Genomic DNA, 10,282 nt, shown 5'->3' on the forward strand with positions numbered 1-10,282 from the left:
CCCTGCCCTGCAGCTTTCACAGCCTGCCGGGCTCAACGCCCAACCCTCAACATCCCAGCTCCTGGGCCGGAGCTTGGGTGGGGAGGGGAGGCCAGATGAGAAACAGAGGGCCAGGCTCCCGGCCCCACTCCAGACCCACAGACTCTGAATCTCTAGGAGGGGCCTGGGAGTTCCGACGGTGAACAAGCGTCCCTGGAATTCTTTGTGTGTGTGTATCTCACAGGTACACTTGTTCGTGCACACGGGCAGTGGCACACCTACAAGTCAAAACGACGTCCCACATCCCCATCCAACACAGACAGCCCGACATTTCATCCACATAAAGCTGATTAATGGTGACCACGAGCAGGCGCAGGACTGAAGGCTTTCAAGCCTTGACTTCTTTTTAGCACTCCTGATTTTATAAAAGATGAAGTCCATCAACCCCATCCCCACCCAAATCTGGTAACCTTGGGTATAGTAGGGCTTCGTGAGGATCTGGACCTCCTTAACAAGGCTTTGAAGCATCCCAGAGCAGGACCCGTGGTTCAGGCAGCCCCAACTCACTACCAACGACTCAGAAAGGTGCTGGAAACTCTTGCGTTGGGCAATCTAAACAGCGATCAACAAGCCCACACTCCTTATTTGACAGATGGGGAAACTGATGCCCCAAAATAGTGACATGGCCTTGACCACTCACTCCAGACCACAGAGCACTCTCGCCACCCTTTCGACCCTCACAGCACCCATGGCCTGGATTCCACCCAGAGTTCCTCACACACACTACCCTGCACCATACTTCTAAACCCTGCCTTCCTCCACTGAACTGCAAGGGTCTAGAGGCCGGGCCTTAGTAGTGTGCTCAGAGCTGGGCTCAGAGCAGCTTCAGTAGCCATTTGAGGAATGAATGATCCCGCATCCCCCGACCCCTACCCAGGCAGCCTGCACTCCTCCTTAATATGTGCACTGAGATGAATCTATCAGATCACAAGACTGTCACCTAGAAACACTGGAAGATTTGCCCCAGGAGGGCTCAAGGATGCACACATTCTGGGGGGAAGCAAAGAGCCACCTGCAGAACAGGTAGAGAACTGCCGGGAGAAGCCAGAGCAATGAGGGGTAGAGACTGGGAGAGGGGTAGGGGGCGGTCACAGGGACAAACTTCACCTTCTTGTGGATTCTGTTCAGAGTCAACACCTGGAGAATAACAGCTGGGAAATAGGACACAGAGCTCACACTTTCTCACCTCTGCCTCTCCAGAGCCCTGACGCTGTCACACAGAAAAGGTGACAATGAAACAGACAAAGAAGAGCTCCAAGGAGAAAACAAGCCTGCTCAGCCTGTGGGTCACAGGGTCCAGGGAATCCTCACGGGTGCCCCCGGGCATGCAGGACACAGGATCGGCCTTCCTCGACAGCACAGAGGTGACCGCCTGCCAAGATCAGACTTTCTGGGGTCTCCCGACAGGTGTCACTGGTCCTGAAACATTGTCCCACCCACCCCTGCTCAGGCCCTCCCCACCTCCCCGCATCAGTCAGGGAGGCCAGCAGTACAGACTACCCTAACATCCCCATGGCCTAAGACAGCGTCTGTGTATTTCATGCTCACAGTACACGTGCACGGATGCTCTGCCCTTTTCATTTTCATGTTTGCTGGAAGCAAGTGGCACACAGTTTACATTGTTGCCACACAGCACAGCTGTTCTAGGCATAGAACCAGTTCCTCCACCAGTCTGGCTAGGCCAGGTCATGCTGCAGTCACAAGCATCCACTGTAGACTGGCCTTGTTGCAGTCACTCAGGGTTCCAGGCTGATGCAGGAGCCACCGTCTCCAACGTGGCCAACTGTCCTGCCGGCTCTGGAGGGCCTCACACTGGTAATTAATGCTCCAAGCTGGAGGTCAAACCCAGCATCCACAATTCACTGGCTAGAACTCATCTTGTGACCCCGCCCCACGAGGAGTACCAGGACAATCCCGCCAAGGACCAGAAGACAGAGCTGCTGACCACACCACCCACAAATGCACGCCCACAGCCCCCCAGAGCTGATGCCTAACGTTCCTGCACCCCAGCTCCATCCCTTCCCCTCCCCTGTAGGAAGCCAAGCTTTTTCCTCATATTTGTCATTTTCACTCTAGGATGAAGGAAAGCTTTCAGAGCAGGTTTAGAAAGAGGAAACCATGAAGATGATCAAAACTTGGTTTTCAAAGGCTTGGTTTTCAAATGTCTAACCAGGGACAGACATTCTTACAGTACATAACATTACAATCTTCTAATATACAATAACATTTTAATACATAAAATGACACATTTTTAGGTAGAACAGGAAGTTAAAATGAAAGGTTTTGTAGTGATGGCAAGATGACGGGACACCAGATACCACTGTGAGGGTGAGACCGGCAGAAGTTACAAAGGAAAATTTCAAGAATGAATTTAACAACAGTTCAAGGATCTAAAAGGAGGGCAGAGGAGGCCTGCCCGGCAAGTAGGGCCCCGGGAAACCCACCCAAAGCTAGAGGCGTCCGTTCCGCAAGGATGCTTTGTAACTTTAACAAGCCATCCTTTCCCTTTTTCCCAAAGAGAGAACGGTGAGAGAGATGTTGGAAAGGAAGCCATGGGTGGTCCAAAACAGGAGCAAGAAATCACCAGAGTTGGGGCAGGGGGAGGGACCACTGCCCTTCAGCAGGTGCTTACCCTTGTGGGACGTGGACGCAGGAAAAAAGAATCCAGAACAGCATTCAGGACATCGGAGTCTCTCCCTGGCTCAGAGCTCTGGCTGCTTCCACAGGCCCAGTCACAGCATCCTAGGATGTGTGTGCATCTAGAATTATGCATGAACAGGGCCCTCATGGAGGAAGCCCCCTGCTCTCTGCAGAGATCAGAAGATGGCAGAGATCACAGACAAGTCAAGACCCTCACTAACTGTGAATCAGCACGCCTCGATCCCATGTGAGGATAACTACTTTCCCAAACATTGGAAAAGAGGAACCATGGACATTCTTTGGGCATTCGGAAGTCACCGTGGCCTGTCAAGATGCTTCGAGTTGTCCTTTGCATATCAATCAACTCAATTTAATTCTACAAATTTGTTGAGGTTCAACTCTGCAGCTGGCTCTGCAAATCTGAGGGCAAGAGCTGGAAAGAGAGGGCACCAGCCATGAACCCTTCTCTCAGTGAGCTCCCAGCTCTGGAGAAGCAATGCTGTGAGCATGATGCAGTGGGAGGGGAGCTCAGAAAGCAGCGTGACTGTGAGCCGCGGTGGCCCAGAGCAAGGCAAGGTGAGACTAAGCCCATTTGGGGACCAAGCAAAGGAATCAGGGGAGGCTCCTTGAGGGATCTGACAGTTGAGTTGGGATTTATAAGATGAACATTCTTCCAGCACGAGGCTGGGGTAGTGGTGGCCAGGGAGGGTTTTACGGGAATGTTACAAAACGTGGAAAATCACAGAGACATGCCACACCAGGAGAGATCTGCAGAATGAATGCAAATGTGAAAGGAAGAGTTGGAAGAGATGAGTCTGGAGATGCAGGCAGGGCTACAGCGCAAAGGGCTTTGTATCGAACTTGACCCTAGAGGCCAGAAGCAGCTGAGAAGGGAAGTCAGAACACCTTAGGAGGCTGGACCAGGTGAGAGGTGAGGGGTTGAACCAAAGGAGTGGGGTGCGCACTGAGGGGAGTCTACCGGTATAACAAATACTTACGAAGTGGAATCCCTAAAGCTAGGTGATCCGGCAAAGTTGAGGGGGAGGGGGAGGGGAGGGTGTGAGGGAGCCTGAGGAAGGAGAGCGTGCCTTGAAGGGAATGACCTACAGGGCACACACCGCAGAGACCTCAGGTAGACAAGGACAGAGCAGCTGGCAGCCAGGGCAGAGGAGTGAGGAGTGAGTGGCATGTCCCAGGAATCCCGTGAAAGGCAAAGGTGGAAGGAGGAGGGGGCCCAAGGGTCACAGGTGTGTATTATTTCTACTGCGAGGGAAGGAGTAGGTTTCTGTCCTGAGGGGAAGAAGCCAGTGGAGGGCGATGGAATCTGAAGACGGGAGCTGAGGAGGGAAAGGGCTGGTCAGTGGTGCCAGGAGTGGATGAGGTCCGGAATGCACACGGTGGGGTAAACCTGTGCCGGAGCCCAGGAATTTAGGACATCTGGTCTCCCCACGTCAGGCAGAACTCCTAAGGCACGATGTCCAGAGAGCCACAGTCGACAGAATACAGAACAGAAGTGTTTTTATGCAATATTTTCATTTCCATAGAAGTCTTGATTTCTAAAAAAAAATTTCATGAATGATCTTATTTTTCCACACAATGATTCAGTAAGATAGGTGTGAATAGTCCCATGTGACAGAGGAGAAAACTGAGTTCAGAGAGGGTAGGTAACTTCCCCAGACTCACACAGTGAGTGAGTGATGGAGTCAGCCTTGATAACCAGGCTTCCAGGCTCCACGTTTGCTGCTGCCTGCCTGCCTGCTTCCCAGCTTCTCTGGGGTCTCGACTCTCAGATCTCAAAGGAGACTCATGCTGTACAGTCTTTTGCTAAATATAAAAATTAGCCTAGAATGTGGTGAAGCCACTATGGAGGACAGTATGGAGGTTCCTTAAAAAACTAAAAATAGACTTACCGTAAGATCCAGCAATCCTGGGCATATATCTGGAGAAAAATATAATTCAGAAAGACACATGCACCCCAATGCTCACAGCAGCACTATTTACAATAGCCAAGACATGGAAACAACCCAAATGTCTATTGACAGATGACTGGATAAAGAAGGCATGGTTTATATACACAATGGAATACTACTCAGCAAAAAAAAAGAATAAAATAATGCCATTTGCAGCAACATGGATGGGCCTGGAGGCTGTCAATCTAAGTGAAATAAGCCGGAAAGAGAGAAAAATGCCACATGATATCACTTATATGTGGAATCTAAAAAAAAAGGATACAAATGAACTTATCTACAAAACAGAAACAGATTTACCGACATAGAGAACAAATTTATGGTTACCAGGGGTTAAAGAGGATGGGAAGGGCTAAACTGGGAATTGGAAAATTGCACCTCTTGGGGAGGGATGGAAATGTTAGCTGTCTTGATTGTGGTGGTGGTTTCATGGGTGTATACATCTCTCAAAATTCATCAAGTTGTACATCTAAATATGCACAGTTTACTGTACAGGAACTAGACCACAATGAAGGTGTTTTTTTAAAAAATTAGCCTAGAATGAAGAAGAATATGAAAAGGAATGTATATCTATAACTGAATCACTATGCTGTACATCAGAAACTAACACAACATTATAAACCTATTGACTATTCATCAACAAAAAAAATTTTTTATTCTAAAAAAAATTTAATATACTCATTTAATTTTATTTGACCTTGCAAAACACATCCAGTATCAGTCCTAAAGCATATCATAGCATCTAATAACATAACATGATTTTTAAAAATTTTTACTAGGTACATGAAATTCTGACGGACTTCCCTCTCTCTTTTCTCCACTCATGCCCTGTGCCATGCCATGCTGAGGAAAGTGGGTCTCAACACAAGGGCACATTGGAATCTTTAGGAAGCCTTTAATGAAGTACCAAGCCCTGGTGCTCTGCCACAAGTAAGGCATGTTTGGGTATTTCTACCCATTTTACAGATGAGATGACTGAGGCTCAAAGATGCAAAATGCCTGCCTGAGTTTGGTCATCTTTATGGAACAAAGACAACCCAATTAGAGGATGAGACTGCACTGATAGAGAGGAACCCCTAGGAGGGAAAGCTGATGCTGGTTCCTCCCCATTGCCAAGGCTTTCTCTCCTAGGGGCCCCTCTCATTTTCATATGGGGAATCCTTGCCAGTGAGCTCCCCTCTCCCCATGGTCACAGGGTGCTTCTTGATGTGTACCCAACTCTCTCCAACATCCTACAACACATACGGTTCCATGTCCCCAAAGTGGAGCCTTGTCACCTGCATCACACTGTCCCCTTGCCACTGTCTATGCAAAATAAGAAGTGTTGGTAAGTTCTCAAGCAACTCCACTCACCACCCCAAAACGGCTCTAAGAAAGATGCAGAGGGCCCCTGCCTTTTGCTCTAAACCAGCGTCCCTCTCTGGTCTCTCATGAGCTAAGGAGCTCCACCAAACCGCATGTATTTATGCCTAGCACAGCAGCTGGAGAGTGCAGCGCCCACCCCGAGAACCTGCTGTCTGGTTGGGAAGCTGTGACGCACAAACACAAAACAGGAAAGCCAAGAGTTAAACCGGTTGAAACTGACCTGAAGTGTATTCCAGCTCTTGGACAAGTTACTGAATCTCTCTAGACCTCAGTCTACTCGTCAAAATAATGGGGACACTAATACGAATATTACCCTAGAGGGGCATGTGGGATCAAGTGAATTAATCCATAAATGTGCTCAGAACGTGCCCGAAAGATACCGAGGTTCGGAAATTCTCATTGTCATTGCTGTTGTGGATTTTTGTGTGTGTGTTTACCTGATGCTCAGAGGGAAGGTCCACGTGGCCTAGAGGATGTGGGAGAGAATTTCTACCAGAGGCTGAGCTTAATTTTAAACATTAATACAATTGAGAAGGGAGGGTACCATTGAAGAGGAAGGAAAAAACAAGAATGCCCAGAGTTGGAATGTGGGTGTTAATTTACTATCAGGGAGGCAAGCTGTGTGCAGCCCGACCTGGGCCCCGACCCCCCTAGAATTCCTGCCGCTGCTGCCGGATGGACCACGTTATTAAAAAAAATACCCCACAGGAACCGAAACCAAACAACTCTAGGCAACAGGAGTTCAAGGAACCTTTGGCTCTATCTCCAAGGCAATTGAAAAGAGCTCAAAACAGATTAAAATATGAGATGAATTTTGAAGCCCAGGAATGAGAGAAAATGAATCCTGTGACCGAGGAGCCAATATGATTATTTCATTATTTGGTTAGAAAGTTAAAATGTGCAGGAAATGTCAGATGCTTTCTCGAGATGGAGGGAGGTTAGGGACAGTGTGGCCACTGGGGGCATATTCTTTTTAATATTTAAAAAAAAATAGCTTCACCTGGACTTGGTTGTCATCAGAATAACCCCCTCGGTAGGCAGCCTGCCCTCCTTCCAGGCTGTATGAGGTCTTTTTAAGACCTGCATTCTACCCCACAATTACTGCCTTTCCAGAGCACATCTGCCTTTTTAAAGGTAGTCCCCCCTGCAATAAAACTAAATAAATGCCATGGGCTCCCGGGTGAAGGTGCCCTCCCCTCCCTCCCCCTCAGGGCACCGATGATGGCTCAGCCCCGAACCAAAGCTGGTAGAAAGCCCAGCCACTAGCAGCTTCCCCCTACAGCCTCTCCCCATCTTTCTTGCCTAGATTCATTCTCCTCCCTGGGCAATTACCACTCCTAGGTCTGTTTACTGTCTAGGTCACCCTGTGTCCTGAAGTCCCCATCTCCGTATCCAACATTCCTTTGTTTGTTCAGTTATTCACTAAAATTCTTAGGTACCGACTTGCGGGCTGGGCTGGGTGCTGAGGATACAGTGATGGGCAAGGCCGAGTCCCTGCCTGCAGAGAGCCGACAGCCTATTAGAGAAGACAGCCATGCAGTGGGCAACAGAGGAGCAGGCTGGGGAAGCCGAGGAGAAGGGCTGGTTAATCCTGCCTGCAAGGGAGTGAGTCGGCCAAATCCCCAAAGGAGGCAGCATCTGGGCTGCCTTTGAGTTGGCTGTAATTCTGCCGAGAATAGCAAAGGGAATTCCAGCTGGGGGCACAGAAGTTAGCAAAGGCCCATGGCCAGGAAATGCAACACTAACCCAAGGCACAGTGAAGAGACAAGTTTGACTGGTGTGAAGAGGCCACCAAAGAAGCAAGAGAGGAAGCTGATGAGGAAGACTGAGGTCTGACGGGTGCGGGCTGTTGCATTTTAATACTTGAAAAAAGTAATATATTAAAAGGTTCGAATTCAAAAGGTACAGAAGGATATGCAGTGAAAAGTCACCTTTCCATCCATGCCCCCAGCTATTCTAGTCCCCATCTCAAAGGCAACCAACGTTGGCCATTTCTTAGGCATCCTTACAGAGAGATTTTATGCATAAACAAGAAAATATATACCTCTTTTGCCTTTCATGCATAAATAGTAGCATAGTATATATGTATCTTTGTACCTTTTTCCATTTAATTATAAATATTGTAAACCAGTAGTTATCAAAATGGAGCATGCATCATGATTACTGGCTTCCTGGCTAAAACACAGATTGCTGGGTCTCACTCCAGTCTCTGATTCAGTCAGTCCAGGGTAGGGCCTGAGAACATACATTTCCAACAAGTTCCCAGGTGATACTGTTGGTCAAGGAATCACACTTTGAGAACCACTGGTGTAGATCATGCTCCATGAATTTATAAAGAGCTGCCTTATTCATCTTCATGGCAGCATAGTATTCCATTGTTTGGCTGTACATAATGCAGTTACCAGTCCCTCCCATTAGGTTGTTTCCAATCTTTTGCTACTTCAAACAAGTCTGCAGTGATTACATTTGTGCTTTCATGATTTCACTCCTGCGGGAGAAGAGATCTGGGATACAGTCTGGGTCAAAAGGTTTGTGCCCTGGCAATTTTGACAGGTAACTGCCCGACAGCTCTTAGATAGAGTCCTAAATGCTCATATAAGAAAATGTGAATTTTAACTAATGCAGACTTTTGAGCAGAAGACTGGTAAGGTCAGAGACGTGCTTTAGGAGATTTAATCTGGCTCCACGGTGAAGCATGGACTAGAGTGGAGGACAGGTTCCAAGGGCATCTCACGAGCCCTGCCTCCTGGTGATCATACCTTTGAGTAATAATTTCCTTCCTCTGAGTGTGGAGGGGACCCGTGGCTGACTCCTAACCAGTATAACATGGCAAAGATGATGGGACGTCACACGTGTGATCGTGCTACATTATAAAAGACCCCATCTTACTAATAGACAGGCACCACAGACACTCTTTCTCCCTTTCTGGCTTTGAAAAAGCAAATTTCCATGAAACCTACAGCCACAACAACCACACAAGAGCTGCCAAAAACCACATGAAAAAGGACATGGATCCTCCCCAACTAAGCCACCAGGTGAGAGCCCAGACCTGGAAGACACCTTGATTGCAGCTTCATGAGAGCCCTGAAGGCCAGGGCTTCACAGAGATGTGCCAGGACTTGTGGCCACAGAAATATAATAAGTCTATGAGATAATAAATGTGTGTTGTTTTAAGCAAATAAGTTTGTGTTGATTTGTTTGGTAGTAAGAGATAACTAAAACATTTAGGAGGGTACTCAAAAAGTAGGCCGTAACAGTGAAGGCCTGAAGTGAACAGGTGTCAAGGGCAGAAGAGGGGAAGAGGGATGAGGGATGAATGTAGGAGATATTTAAGAAGAGAGCGGGACCTGTGGATCCTGATAGAGGAGCAGACAGAGAGACCTCCTACCATCAGGGGTAAGATGGTTGGAAAATGTCCCTGAAACAGGCTCAGCCCATTTTCATGAGCCCAAAACACAGAGCAGTCCAAGATGGGGAGTATCAGACACTCTTGCTCTTTATCTCTCTCCAAAAGTGTTTCTTTCCTTGCGGATGGCTCTGAGATTACCTCAGCACAGCCTCCCCAGGCCACCAGCTGCCACCTGTAATTTGCTGACAAGGCAGATAAGCGTCTACATGGAGAAGATCCACAATAGATCAAGGTGGCATTTCAAACCACTGGGGACAAGATAAACTTTTCAAATAATTGTGCTGAGACAATTCAGGAATGATCTGAAAAAAAAATTGGATCGAATGCTATCAAGGACCTAAACAAAAACATGAAACTAAGAAAAGAGCTAGAAGAAAAATGTGGGAGAATATTTGTCATAATTTTGAAGTAGGAAGGACTTCCAAAGCACAACCCAAATCCAAATTCATTTTTTAAAAAGGCTACATCTGAGTTCAAAAATGTTTAAATAGCTAATACCATAAAACATAACAAATCAAAGGAAAATGAAAAATAGGAATAAAATATTGGCAACATACATGGCAGGCATAGGGCTAACTTCCTTGCTACATAAATAACGTGCATGTGCAAACATGTCAAGTCTATGAGGAATGCCAACAACCCAATAGAGAAATGTACAATAAAGAAGAAATTAAATTGTCGGTCCACAAAGCAGGAAACACAAATGCATTTTACACATCGGAACTGATGCTCACCCTCACACATGGCAGGAAATGCAAATTAAAACTGCAATGCGATCCAGTTTTTCATAGATCAGGTTGGCAAAATATGCTTAAATATACACAGTGCTGTTGAACCACCTATCAAGTGTCAAGCTGTAGCC

General features: G+C 47.3%; 1 pseudogene; it reads right to left on the reverse strand.

Annotated features, from left to right (window-relative positions):
* Positions 1 to 329: 329 nt before the first annotated feature.
* Positions 330 to 507, reverse strand: LOC140690292 (ATP synthase subunit ATP5MJ, mitochondrial pseudogene; annotated as a pseudogene).
* Positions 508 to 10,282: the final 9,775 nt, after the last annotated feature.

The sequence above is a fragment of the Vicugna pacos genome, chromosome 29, assembly GCF_048564905.1.
Source record: "Vicugna pacos chromosome 29, VicPac4, whole genome shotgun sequence".
Lineage (NCBI taxonomy): Eukaryota > Metazoa > Chordata > Mammalia > Artiodactyla > Camelidae > Vicugna > Vicugna pacos.